This window comes from Tenrec ecaudatus, chromosome 12, assembly GCF_050624435.1.
Source record: "Tenrec ecaudatus isolate mTenEca1 chromosome 12, mTenEca1.hap1, whole genome shotgun sequence".
Taxonomy (NCBI): Eukaryota; Metazoa; Chordata; class Mammalia; order Afrosoricida; family Tenrecidae; genus Tenrec; species Tenrec ecaudatus.
In genome coordinates, this window is record NC_134541.1 from 68,316,245 (window position 1) to 68,330,981 (window position 14,737).

The window sequence follows — 14,737 nt, forward strand, 5'->3', positions numbered from 1 at the left end:
ACCTCCACTACCCGGTGGATGTGCTGGAGCACAGCCCTCTTGTCCTCATCCAGGTGTTCCTCATAGACAGGTTAGCCAGGATCAGGAGCTGGAGGCAGCACCAGAGGGTCCCCTGTCCTCGGTCTCAGCAGGGGAATCCTGCACTTCATTGGCCCACATATTTCATGCCTGAGTGTGCAGCCCCTCAGAGTGTGTGTCTGCCTTGAGGTCATGTCTGACAATAGTTGAGATAGGTCATTCCTGCCCAAAAGATTGTTCCACCAAAATTAATGCTGCGCTTTAACTGCTATTGTAGATACATCTTGTGAGTGTTATTTTAAAATAGGTTATCGTTCGATTACTCCCTTGCTTCTAAAGAGCCTTACCGCGTGTCCACAGGGCTCATTGGATTTGCCTTTTGACTTGGAGGCTTTGGAGATGATTTGTCCTCCTGACTTCAACTGTGTCCCATTCAACTAGGAAAATAGAACAGTAAGGGAGAGAAGCCCACTTGGAAGATTTTAGGGCAACATGGCTGTCAAAGTAGAAGGCTGACAGAATAACTGCTAGATGTGTGCACACTTTTCTTCAGGAGAAAACAAAGTGCATTTTCTTAAAGCAGAATGTCTAATTGTACCAGAATGTGAACCACTGCCAAAGCTGACTTATAGGTGGGCAGTAAGATGTAGAAAGAAAGGGAAAATGAACTTTGCTTACATGTAGGAAACAAACAATGTAATTGTTTTAAGCTTTTGTGATAGTAGATCAAATTTAGTATTTTTTAATGGAAAAAGCCAATCACCTCAAAATATTGCATGACTGATTATAGGTTTTAATGGTAACTGTGAATTATCATATTTAATATATTTTCCAGTAGAAATACAGTTGAGCAGAGCTCGAAAACATATCCTTTCTAAAATATTCTCAGATGGTAGACATTGTGTATCTGATAAACAATGACAGTGTTAGTAACAGGTTTAATGTTTCACTTGTGTTAGTTAGGTAATATTATGTGAACTGGAAGATGTATGAAAGTCTAGGGGTAGAATCCAACCTGTCAAACAGGTCATAGCCTGATGATGCGTACTTGGTGATGTGACCTCACTGCAAAAGGAAAACCGAGAACCTCCCTCTCTCTCTGCCACTTTGCCTTCCTGCGTGCTGGGGCTGTACCACTGACCTTGAGAGCTGCAGTCGCCCTGCCAAGTCTCCTCCAACCTTGGATCCACCCGACTGCACCCACTGCCCCGAGACCTTCCTGCATTCTCTCTCCATCACTGCACGTGGCTGCAGGAGGAAGGACTTTGGGACTCGTATTGGGATTCAGGCCTTCAGTAGGCCTGGCCTGTGATGCCGTCTATATACTTGCTTCTTGATAATAAGGATCTGGGTTGTACACTGATGAGAGTCGCTGGCTTTGTTTCTCTAGACAAACCAGCCTAATGTAATAATATTCTGTAATGTATGCATTGTATTATAAAGATATTTCCTCTGAGTCCAATGATATTCGAGACTTTTGATGGATGTTGTTTGGCTTTGCATCGTTTGGGGAATTTTTCAATTGAATCTTTCCGATCAGAGGTATGTACCATGTCTCTCTGTAGTATATATGTAACCAGTCCCTGTGGTCATGGACTCCGGTCTCCCAGGGGCCTCACCCCCAGCTCTTCAGCCCACTGGTGAGAAACAAAGACCTGCTGAGTGTCAAGGGAATGTGGGTCCCGCTCCAGCAGCTCTTGCTGAACCACCTAAAGGGTTTGAAAGCTCAGAAGCGTGGGTTTCCCCGATGTCAGCTGCAGAGCAGTCCAGAGGTGTGGCCTGGCCGATAGGTCTCCACCCAGCAGCTCCCCTCTCCTTTCTGCCTCACCATGCTGCCACCTTTCACTGGAAGAGAAATCATCATCATACTCTGCTTACCTTACAGACAGCAGCATCTGCCAGACTCCTCCTTTCACTTTCACTTTGTCTTCTTCTAAAGTCCTTCCCAGAAATACATCCCCCTGAGAAGGCAGAGTGATCAGGTATCTGGTGATTGGAGAGAGATACAGCTAGGGTATAAATTCACCTCTGACATAGCCGGGTTTTACTTTGATAGGGGAGGTTTGTTCCCGATTCCCATAGTGTAAAATACACAGTAATTGTAATAGTACTTGCCACATGGATTCAGTTTGAGATCTGAAGCCATTAACACCAAGTGTTCAGAAAACTATCTGGGACATTAGGAATAATAAACAACCAATTATTATCTATTGAACTTAGTGAGACCTGCTTTTGTTTGCATTGGTTTCCAAGTTGCTTAACACAATGCCTGCAGCCTCGAACAAGCTTAATTTATGACGGGTTCGTTGGCTGGCTGGATAAATTCACGCATGCACGAATGGTTGGAGAGTGACACTCTCACATGTCTCCTATGACCGTAGCTGGCATATGTCTTGAGCATGGGCTTGAGGGCAAGAGTGCTTCTTGGTTGAGGCTTCTAGCCTCAGAGAGTTAACCCTGATCTTGGCCAGAGATGTCAAGCCTCGGTGTAGATTCTGGTTCCAGGCATCTACCTCGCACAGATTGACAATCATTTATTTTCATTTCTTCCCCACTCCGTGACTCCACACTTTGTTGCCTATGAAATGGCCATGGCAGTGGTACTTTCCCAACAGGAAGGAGCACAATCGTCAGAGAGTCTGTAGGTTTGTTGTTGTGTTTGCTCCTCAGGATAAAACAGACGCTAGAGGGGTGCAAAACCATAAAGCTGCTTGAAGTTTCTATCGTCTCTAATTGTTTTTGTTCTGAAAGTACAAATATTCTCTAATGGTTGACGTACTTATCTCAATGTGTAATACTTTATCATTTAATCTCTTTTCACCCATTTTAAAGTTGTTTCACTTAAAAAATGTTAAGGTAAAACATGGCTGTCTTTGGAGCCCTACTTAAATCTTACCTCAGTTCAAGAACAGTTTGTTGTATTCCTGTGTCCTCGTAGGATACTCACTTCTAGGACACGATTGCTGAGGACAAAAATCGGGCAAAACCAAATGTGTTGAAAACATATAGGGGTGTCCAGTTATTAAAAGATATAGCCTTGGGCATCTTAAAGATAGTTGAACAAATGGCCAATCCAGCAGGGAAGCCACAAAGACCACGTGGAAGAAGCACACCAGCTGTGTGATCATGAGGTGTTGACGGGAAGAGGTGTGAGAAGTTAAAAAACAAAGCAATGTGAAGGGACACAGATGTAGTGGAGACCCAAAACCCACCTGTAAAATAAAAGGACCATCCCTTTCAGAAAGGCCACAGGGAAAGGATGATAAAGCCCTGATGGACCACATAACTATCCTCTAGTTCTTTAATTAATTTTCTCCCCTTACTATTTTGGCTTTTTGCATTTTACCCCATTAATCACGCTACATTTGCATATGCACATCTACATATTTAAGATTCTTTGGTACGTGAAAGCCAAGAGAGAGAACCCTTCTGAAACAGTAACAGGAGTAATGATTCCCGGAGCATACAGGAAGTGGGGGAGGGCAGGGAGTAGGGCGTGGATAGCATTGATGACGGTACAAATCTACTCGAGGGTTCAAACAACAGAATTGTATGTAGATGGATATATTGGATTGTGTAAGATATGGCACACACAAAAAAGTATAGGGAAAGAATCATAAGGCTTCCAAGAGGGTAGATGGGTAGGGAAGGGATAAAGGTAGCTGATATTAAGAGGTTCAAAAGAAAGTGGTTTGAAAGTGATTGTGGTAGCATTCTTGTATTACTTCTTGAAGTGATTGAACAAAGGACTGGGAGGATATGTGTAAGAGCTCCCAATAAAATGATTAATACTATATCTAAAAAGAATTATGTACAGATTTTATATAAAGTCTCTCGACTAATCACCAAAAAGCAATAAATCACCAGTGACAAACAAAACAAAATTTGAACATTTTGTGCTTCAAAGGACAATGAAAAAATGAAAACCCATAGAATGAGGGGAAATATTTGCAAATTATATAGCTGACTGAGAACTTGTATCTAGAATTAGAAAGACCTAAAAATAAATTCAAAAGAAAATGCATGGAACAAAATGGGCAATAAACAACTTGACACGATGCCCAACATCATTAGGCATCAGGAAACACAAACCTCAACCATGAGCTGCCACTTCCCACTCAGCGGGATGGCTGCAGTCACGTGGACAAGTGTGCGGTTTGATGAGGATGCGAAGAAGTGGAGCCATCATCCAATGAGGGTAGGGAAGGACAACAGGGTAGGTGTTTTGGAAAAGAGGCTGGCAGCTCCTCAAAGGTGAAACAAACGTGTGTTAGTCCGTGTAGACTAGAGAAACAAATTCATGAACATGTGTATAAGAGAGAGTTTATATACACGGTAATTTTACATTCACACAGCCTCCCAAGCTAGACTTAGTCCAAGCCCATAAGTCTGATATTAGTCCATATGTCCGGTACCAATCTATAAAGTCCTCTTCAGATTCACGAAACACATGCAATGACGCCAAATGCAGGACGACCACAGGTCAGTGGCTAGAAAGTCTTCGGATCCAGTGGTGTTTTAAGCATCTCAGTGCTGGCAGGGGTCTCTACATAGCTTCTCCAGTTTCAGAGGTCTGGTGGCATCAAGGTAGGTCCATGTGACTTCTCCAGCTCAGGGCACTAGTGTAGTTCCATGTGTCTTGTCAGCTGCTATGTCTCCCAGGAAGTGACCCAGACAGAAAAAGTGTCTTCCACCTCTGAGGAAGAAATACAGGATTTCCCAGAATTCTCAGGAGAGGGCCATGCCCACACAGAGGCCTCACTGGCTATGCTATGAGTGACAGGCTAGCCTCCAACTCTACACGCTTTTCTTGGTAATCATTTTATTGGAGCTCAGACAATTCATCACAATCCATCCATCCATCCATCGATTGTATGTCAAGCAAATTTGTGCATTTGTTGCCCTCATCATTCTCAAGACATTTGCTCTCCACTTAAGCCCTTGGCATCATCTAATTTTTCCCCTCCCTCCCTGCTCCCTCTTCCATCATGAACCCTTGATAATTGAAAATTTATTAATTTGTCATATCTTTCAATGTACAATGTCTCCCTTCACTCGCTTTTCTGTTGTCCATCCCCCAGGGAGGAGTTTATATGTAATTCCTCATACTCGGTTCACCTTTTCTACCCCACCTTCCCTCCAGCCTTCCAGTATCAATACTCTCACCTCTGGAAATCAACAGAAGGGCAGTGGCGAAAACAAGGGCAAAGAATTGGAGGATGAACACTGGCATCTCTTTTGCAAAAGGAGTGGGTATTGGCCCAGATCAGAGATGAAATCAGGAAGTTTCTAGAAACCAATGAGAATGAAAATATGACGTACCCAAACACTGGGATACAGCAAAGGTATTAATCAGAGGAAGGCTGATAGCAATAAATCCACATATGAAAAAAGAGAGACTTATGGTTGATATGCTGGCCCATCCCTACACTCTTAATCCTCAAATGGACACACGATTATATAATGACCACAACATAGGACTCAGAAATACCACACATTCGTATATAACAACCAACAAACACATATGTCCACACAAATTTGTGTATGACAATGCTCATTGCAGCATTAGTCATCAGAGTAAACCTAGCACCAACTCATATGAATTCATAAATGAACACATGATATATGGAGCAGCGACGGAATAGAATAGTATTGGCAACTAAATAAATTAAGTGCTGACACATTCTACAAAAGGGATGCCAGTCACCCAAGAGCACAGCCCTATTTCGTTTCCTTCAACGTCTAGAAGATGCAAATGCAAACAGAGAGATGAGTGGTAGTTTGCGACTGCAGTGATGGGAGCCAGGATGGCCAATGGGTGTTGAGTGTCGTGTTGCAGGGATAAAAATGCCCCAAACTTGGTGGTCGGGATGGCTGTACAGCCCCTGGATTATTTCTTTGGAAGTAGTGATCCTAGAATGGAAAGATTTAATTGGATACTCCCATGGGTGCTCTTTGGGTCCATCTACAAATACAATTCACAATTGATATCAATCAGGAGCTCAATCGTTTAAAAGGTCGCAAACTTGCAATACATTGAACAATCAATGATCAGAGGCCAAAATGAAAACTGAAAGGTGAGTTTCTGAGCTGCCTGCAAAGGAGAACTGTTCTGGTAAGGCGCAGTCCCTGAAGACAGACGAGCAGATCCCATGTGAGGTTTTGAGATGCTTCAGGGTGGGTGGACTTTCAGAAAGGATGTGTTCTGCCATGGACAGGCCTTTGGCTCAGATACCGTGGCCACTGGAGGGCTGTGTCTGGAGGATAGCTGACGTGCAGAAGCTTAGCGCTGTCGGTGATTTACTAAGTGTGGGAAGCGCAGTTACCAGAGTGAAGCTGTTGTTGGCGGGCTGGATTCAGAAGCAGAGTCACGAGAGGGAGGCGGTCCCTGCTCTGGGTCACATCGGAGCGTGCGCTGACCTAAACGGGATTGGGGTTTAACCTGGAACCAGTCGTTTTGTTAGCTCTCCCTGGAGATAGATCTATACCTGGGTCCTTGGCCCCGTGTGAGAAAGAATTCACATCGAAGCCTGGTTCATGATCCAAGTGAGTTTTATGAGAGTTAGAAGTTTCAGGTTTACAAGGCACCCATAGGACTCCTCCTGACCATGCAGCCTGGCCGAAAGGGCTCAGAGTCACACAAAGTTCTCTCTCCCTCACCCTCAGGAATCTAGGTTCCTGCCTTTTCAAGGATTCCACGGGGAGGCGTGGTGGACGACCCCTGATGGAACCCATTGGCTGAATTGAATTCACCTGGCCTAGGTGGGCCAATCCAGTTGGCCTAAGTGGGTCAATCCAGGTGGCCTAGTTGTGCCAATCCAGTTTTAACGCCCACCCATGCTTACCTGCGGGAAACTTTAGGCTCTGAGCATGTGCAGTGCCCCACTCCTTGTTCCCCTGCTTGGCTCTCTGGGCATGCATTAATGGGCATCTTTTAGCCCTGCGCTAGTCTGCCTAACAGTTTCCTTTCCTAAATATTTAAAATAAGTATTTTTAAGTTCCTATCCCCTCTTTGGGTATTTCCTCAGAGAAGCGTTCAGGAGAGAGCTTTAGGCTGTCCTCATCCTTATTGAAGGGGTTTCAGCAAGTGCTGCCATTTCACTTGTTTAAGTACCTCTTTCTAGCACTAGTGAAAAACAGCTGGAAGTAATTTCTGTAATAGGGGCAGCAAATGATTACGGGACAGTTATGATATCCTGACAAAGACAGAACTCAGGCAAAACCATCCAATAAGCCTGGCAACCCCATCTGCAGAGGAAACGACTGAGGCTAGTGGAATTACATCTCTTGTCCAAGACCCTGCCCTCGCAAATGGGTCCAGGCAATAAACAGCATGGGTCCTTGGGGGGACCCTGTGGTTATTAATGTCCGTGACCCGCGCAGGACTGGGTGCACACTGCTAAGCAGAGGGTCCCCCAAGGTACTGGAATTTTGAAGACAGCATGCCCCATTGATTAGCAGCTAGGGGGAGACAGCGAGGAGGTCCTTTCCTGGAAGACGCAGGGCTGGGATGGATGGAGGCCTCCAGCCTGGTGACCAGTGTGGGGCTACTCACAGAGAATTCCCCAGCACAAGGAGGACCCAGATGGTGGGGAAAGAAGGCTGTGGGGCAACCATCATCCCCAGATCTGTGCTCCCTTTCCTGGCCTGGAGGCCTCCCAGGATAGAGAGGGCAGAGTTGGGCCACAGGCCTGATACAAGCAGGATCCCAAGGCTTTCAACCTTGGCTTTTCTGGTGCACCTCCGGCGCCGCCCTTCTCTTTGCCCCTGGCTCTGCCCACCATGCTTGCCCCGTCCCGCCCTTGCCCACCCATCTCTCCTCTGCCTCAGGCCTTAGAGCACCTCCCAGTAGCTTGGCATCCTCTTCCAACATCCACCATAGATGTGGACCTACCAACCTGCATTCACCTCCCTCGAGCCCCTTCGCCACTGCAGCTGCGGCTCCCTTTGGGTCAGCTCCTGGGGCCCTGGCCAGGAAAGAGGCGGATGGAGGGTGGCACGGTACTGTGAGGCTTCCAGCTGCAGGTCGAGGTCCTACAGGGCGTCCACGGGGCAGTGGTCCAGGACACTGCTCTGGGGAAGTTTTTTCCTGGCAACAGGGCACTTTGTAGACTAGAGGGACCACTTCACCGGGACCCCTTACTATGGACCTAGAAAGGTGCCTCTGATTGCCCCCATGCCGGTACTACAGCAAGGAATTCTACATCCATGTGCATGGTGGGATTGATCTGTAGGACTCTATTTTGTGTACTTTGTTGTTGGTCTCAGATGTGAGATTGGGAAGGCCTGAGGTAAGGCAGGGCTAGGGGTCCCTGAGTCCCGAACTGAATGCCTTGAGGGAGATGGAAGGGAATCAGGAGCCCCGGAGGGGAGAGTCCTGGGACAGGAACAGCGCTGTGAGGATGAGTGAAGGCCAGTGTCCCGGGACAGTGTCAGGGAGCTGGAGGAGCAAAGGCTGATGGTGGCGCCTGGAACAGGTAGTAGTCTTCCTGAAGAGGATCCTGATGGCTAACCATCGGGGAAGGCTGACTCTAAGGCAAATATTAAATATAGAAATGTTAGGGAATGAAGAGTGAAGTCAGATCCCAGGCTTGGAAGTGGCAGAGATAGGCACGGTGGTAGACTCAGTCCTGAGCAAGGAATACACCATCTCTCTCTGGGGCTGCTGGGCAGGAGAGAGGGCTAGTGTAGGGAGGTTAGTGAAGAGAGGGCGTCCTTAGACACGTCATTCATGTCTGCGGTGGCTCTTCTCAAACTTTGCTTGGCAGGAAGATTCATGTATGAACGCTGAAGGAATATAGAGATCTGCATGGAAATGGGAGAATATATTCTCTGTGGACACTGCCCACAATGAATCACAGCTTCATTTAGGCCGTAGGTCCACAAACTGATTAGGCCTCCTAGACCCTGATTCAGGAAAAAAAGAAATTACTCAGCTCACCTCTCCCCTTCACCCAGCAATGAACTCTCTTGCACCAGATATCACACAATCCCCAATAAAGTGGAGCCATCTCCCTTTTCCGCTCCCCTGCATGGTGTGAGCGGCCCCCTGGAGGCAGCATGGCTCACTGTAAAAAGCACTGATTTAGATCCCTAGACAAATTTTTGTTTATTGTGTATATTTGGTTTGCTGCTTTTGAGAAAGATTGTTGCGGGCCCCCAGTTAAGGCAAATAAACTTGGACACTCTTCTTGATAATGCAGGAAATTGAGATGTTGGATGTCCCTGAAGCCAGCTCTTGAGGGCCAGTCCTGGTCAGCCTTGCCCTCGAGGTCCTTAGTTCTATCCTCTGTTGAGTCAGGAAGCATTGTTCGCTGTGTGTGTCTGCATTTAACTTTTTATTATGAACTGGCTATAGGTTTACAGAGCAAAGTGGTTTTCCACTCAGTTGTTCATATGCATTTTGTTTCATTGTCTTTACCATAAGTAATGCCACTTATCTCACTTCCTCCCTCTATTTCCCACCTTCCAGGGTCATGAGGTAGACCTCAAGTGTTTATTCATTCTCTATAATTGTTTTATTATTATGAAAACACGTCACATCATTTATAAAACAAATATGTTAATGCACAATCGCAATTTTAGACAATAGGTGAATGCATCATGGAAAGCATTTTCTAACTGTGCTTGGAAGCCAGTTACCCCCCAGAGATAGCATTGTACACTGTACCCTTTTTCCTTGTATTATTAATATTTTTAATAGGAAGGTGTTCTATGTCCTCTTGTTATCCTTGAGTTTGTCAGTTTATGCTCCACCGTGGCAATCACTGTGGAGGCACTGCCCTGTGGGACGGAGGTGAACCCCACATTTTATGTCCTTTTTCTCTATAGTTTCACTGTAGCAAAATAGAAGCATAGTGGTCAGGTCAGAGGTTTGTCCTCAGCCACCCAACTTCTCAGAGGCATATGCCACTATGAGTCTCCTTTCTTTGTTCCTCAGGCACAAGTAAATCTAGGAGAGGCCACATGCGGGCTGTCAAGGCCAAAGTTTTCCCATCTAAGGAAACAGACTGATGATCAATGGCAATTGCAGACTGGAATGGAAAGGGAGTCTCTGTGAACTTGCTTTATTTGGAAAACTCCACCTGAGGAGTCCTTCTGGGCTTGGAGGGAGATCAAAGAATCCCAGTGAAGGAAGGTGAGAGTAGAGAGCAAAGGGGCTGGAGGAGACAGCGCCCTGGGCGAATAGCTGGAGGCAAGGACAAATGATGTGGAAAGGGAGAGGAGAGATCAGAGGACAGAACAAAAGCCAAGAGCTCTAAGTGAGCCTGAGAAGGGAACAAAGAAGTCACACCCTATTATAATCTCAGGGCTATGGTTCATAATAATCTTTGGGGGTGCTCTGTTCCCTCCTGATTGGGAAGTTTGAATGTGGTGGGGCTGATGTAAACTCGGGCAGGCAGGGACAGTCGTTGGGACTCGAGGGAAGATGGAAAGGGTTATGGGGAAGAGACCTTTGTAACTGCTGGGAGCTGCTCCATGCTCAGCTGGACCTATCAAGCCTGCTGTTTGATACTAGGGATTACACGCATAATACTGGACAGGGTGGCGACCAACCGATAGCTGCCATGTCTCGGCATGGTCCACTGAGCGCCATGGTGGCTGGAGCCCAGCCCTAGACAGCTCTGCATACATTTGACTGGTGAAGGCACACAATGTTCCTGCGAAACATTTTGAAACAGTGAAACCGCCAATGCCCCAAATTTAGAACTATGCACACTAAACTGAGGGGTCCCGGGAGCGGCAGTATTCATGGGGCTCAAGACACCCAATAGCCGACGATGTTCTCCCGCCGGTCCCACGTCTCCTGATTCCTTTAGGCGGTGCTGGATGTGTCTCTCGATTCCTCACATTTCCCTTTTCTGCATGATGCCTAATATTGAAAAGCACTGCTGAGGCTAAATATTCTTCTTTATCCTGCTAAGCATTCTATGGCAAGAGCATGTCATTATACGAACAAAGCGATGACCAAGAGTGGCACAGTTACCCTTTGTCCTACACTATGCAAACTGCTTGGAACCAGTCACATGGGTCACACCCTGCCAAACCATCTACTAATTGTGTAATCACGTCAGAGTTGGGCGATGCCTGGAAGTTCTTAAATGTATTGAAATTTTCATTTTTAGCTGAATACCATCTAAAGTAATATGTCCCTACATCTCAGCACATGCTTCCAAATTAAAACCCAACCAGGTATAAGGAGTCGCACAGATGTCGTTAACATTCCAATCACATGTTAGCATTGATTGATGCTACAGTTCCATGGTTTGACGTCCCAGCCACTGACCAGTTTGTTAAAATTCAGGCACGGTCCCTTCTAGTTCGTCGTCTGTGTTTGCTGGCGTTCCCACAGTTGGTGTGAGTCCTCTCGCCACTTTTGCACAATGTGCTCAGTTTTAATAGACTCCTGCAGGGCCGCTCCCGCCACCGGGCAGCAGTGGCAATCACTATGAGTCCAATGATGGCTGCAACGATCATACCCACGAATCGACGACATCTCTGTATCATCTCCGACACTATCTGCAACACAGGGGATGGCTCTGCACTGCTTTCCCATCTGCGGCTCATCTGAACCAGGAGCCACACTCGCAGCTGGCTCTTGAAGATGAAGGCGCTGTCTTTAGAGAGGTTGATAAGCAGAGTGAGGTTAAGTCAAGTGTTCACTTCACAATTAGAGCATGTGGCACTGAGGGTAGCCTCGTCTATTATGATGTTTCCAACAGCAACCACGTAAGGCATCCTTTCACAGGAAACTACGTCCACATCTTGGTGTTATGGTCATTGTATAGAGACCTAGACTGGCCAGCAGTAGAAAAGCTTCCTAGATATCCCATTAAAGGATTGGTGTCAGGAGGGATTTTCCACAAGTCCCACTGTTCAGGTCCTGTCTTAGATTTAGCAATCAAGGACGTTGAGGTACAAGGCTCCCTTGAGGCCAAGCCATTAACTGTGTCCCGATGGTGCCAATACCATCAGAGGATTCACGCATCTGCAGTAACTGACAGAGTCACATGATGTAAAATCAGATTCTTCAGAGCGATGTGTTAGAAGTTCCCCGTGGGGCCCCCAATCAATGATCGGGACAGTGTCATTTCTTAGTACTTTTCCATGGGGCCCCTGACACTTGAGCCATTTGAGTCTAGTGGCTTTGAAAGCCCAATTACCCATGGCATTCCAGGTTTCCCTATCTGCTCTGTGCTTCATCAGTTTTACCTGAATTATGGTTTTAAGGCCTCTCAAGAATTGGACACCTATAGGGTACTGGGGAACTTAGGGAATCTAGAAGTCCTTTGTGGCAGTTACATCATCAAAGACTCAGGGTGATGCAAAGTTAGGTGTGGCAGTTATACACTCTCCTGACAGCCTGAGGGAAGGAGTGGAGTCTAGCCTGTCAATCAGGTCAGACCCAATAATACCTCTGTTTTGGCAGTGCCTTTTCCTGGGGTTTCTGGGAATTCCCATCTCCCTCCCCGGAGTGGGAACACATGCTCTCCCTTAGAATCATTCCTCTTGACAAGTCAAATGGAGCCAGAGCCCTGGAGCTGGAAGAGCCATGGGAGGCCCACACCAGCGCTGAGATACTGTCACTGCCCCTGGATCCTTAAGACTTTCTACCACTGGCCTGTAACCTTTCTGCATTTTTGCTGTTGCATGTGTTGCATGAATCTGAAGAGGAATTTATAGACTCATATCAGACATACAGACTAATACTGGACTTAGGGACTTGATCTGGATGGGGTTGGAATGTTTTCTTAATATACAATCACCCTTTGATATAAACCACTTTCTAATGCACATATGAGTATCCATGGATTTGTTTCTCTGGTCCACCTGGACCTACACAGTCTTTCAATCAGATGAAATTAATTGGTGGTGCTAAATAACGGAGGGTCATGTGACGTCAGAAACATGTGTGCTAACTAGAGCAAGTCTTAAGAAGGGAATCATTGGAGGCTGTCTGGCCCCTAGAATTATCTTGAGGAGAGATGGAGGCAAGTAGTGTGTCTGGCCAAGCTTGGAAGAACAGCAACAATCCTGAAGCTTGTGAAGCTTCTGCTGAATGAAAATTATCACTGTTGTGAAGTTAGTAAGAATATCTTGCCCAGAATCTCTGGGCACTTGGAGATGACTAGAAACTGATGTGAGAATGGTACCTTATAAAGACTGCATCAATGTGGCCTTAAAAAATGTGGTCGTGTAATGAGGGGTTGTGAAATTATACTTGAGACTCCTACTAGAGAAGTGGGTGCTAAGAAATGTATCCTGACGTTCAGGTAGTGTTGAATATGTGGAATAAGTGTCAAAAGTAAAGAAATCGGCTTACCTGAGATGACGATAGTTTCCCTGGGCTCGAGATGGGTGATCTCAGTGGGGCCCTTCAACCCTGGGCACTGTCTATCCTCCATTGCCAGTCCTAGCAGCCCTGAGCAGAACGTCCTTCATGTGATATGGAAGAGGGGATCCTTCCCGCCTTCTTTCAGATAGGGCAGTCAATTCCCAATGTCCTCCTTGTCTGCAATGTGGGCAAGGCTTTGGCAGAAAAGGCGGATGGGCTCATTGTCCCACCAGGAAATCCTTCAATGAGGGTCCGGTTGATTTGGACACACTTATCCTACCTGTAAGGTCTTTAGCCAGCATCTGATATTTACTTTTGTCCCTTTGTGGTTGGTTGAACTTTTCGTGATCCTCCCTGTTACTGAAAATGTGAACGTTGCACTTTGAAGGTCTCGCTGTGCTGACTCAGGGCCAGGCTGTAATTGCTCGTCTTCTCTTTATGTCAGGTCCTGACTGTGGAATGTGGTGTGAATGACATCAAGTAGTCCCAGCTGGTGTCGAGGGTCCACTCGGGAGTACTTATATAGACAGACCCTCTGGAAGCCAAAATAACAATTGGGCAGGGGTTTCTTTGGGCTCCTGAAGGATTTCTCTAATTCTGTCATAATTGACTGCCTTATTCACGGTGTTTTGTAAGCCGCCAATGACACGAATAGCCATGTCCTCTCAGAGAGTGAGGTCCCCATGACCGAGCTGATGGTTCCAATTAGGGTCTCGTGGAGAACAGCATCGGAACCCACTGCTTTTTTCTAGCGATGGGGCATGAATTTCATCCCCTCTCTGTTGTGCCGCTATCCAGGCTCTATAGCCTCCCTGTGTTCTGGGGTTAATGTGGTTGTGAGAATTATATAGATATCATGCGGGTAAAATCGTATGGCTGAGTGAGATATTTAAATTCTTTCATAAAAGTGGATCAGAATAAAAACATCCCAGGCAGTTCTTGAGAGCAGATAAATCAGAGAGTGAAAGGAATGGGTCCTTTCACCAATCCTTCAGCGTAGGAAGCCTCATGCAGACAAGGCACGGGGAAGGTTCTGAAGATGGAATTGTTACATACAACATAACAGATTCGGAGGCCTAAGCAGCGGAAAATACGCTAGCAAAGGGTGGAGACAAAGGCAGCAGAGGAGAAGGTGTCAAGTAGCAGAGACCATGGTGGCAGTAGATGGGTTGACAGAAGGGAGGTGGGAGGGATCTTGGAGGAAGATGACTGATCTGGGGAGTGTGAGCCAGAATAAGGAGAAGACAGTGGAGTGGGAGACATGGGAAAACAGAATGTTGGCTTAGAGATGTTGCGAGGAACTGGAGGTTTCCAGGAGGAGACACGATTCAATTTATAAGGGGGAGGAGAAAAGGCTGGTGCACATGACGGTGTCACTGTGAC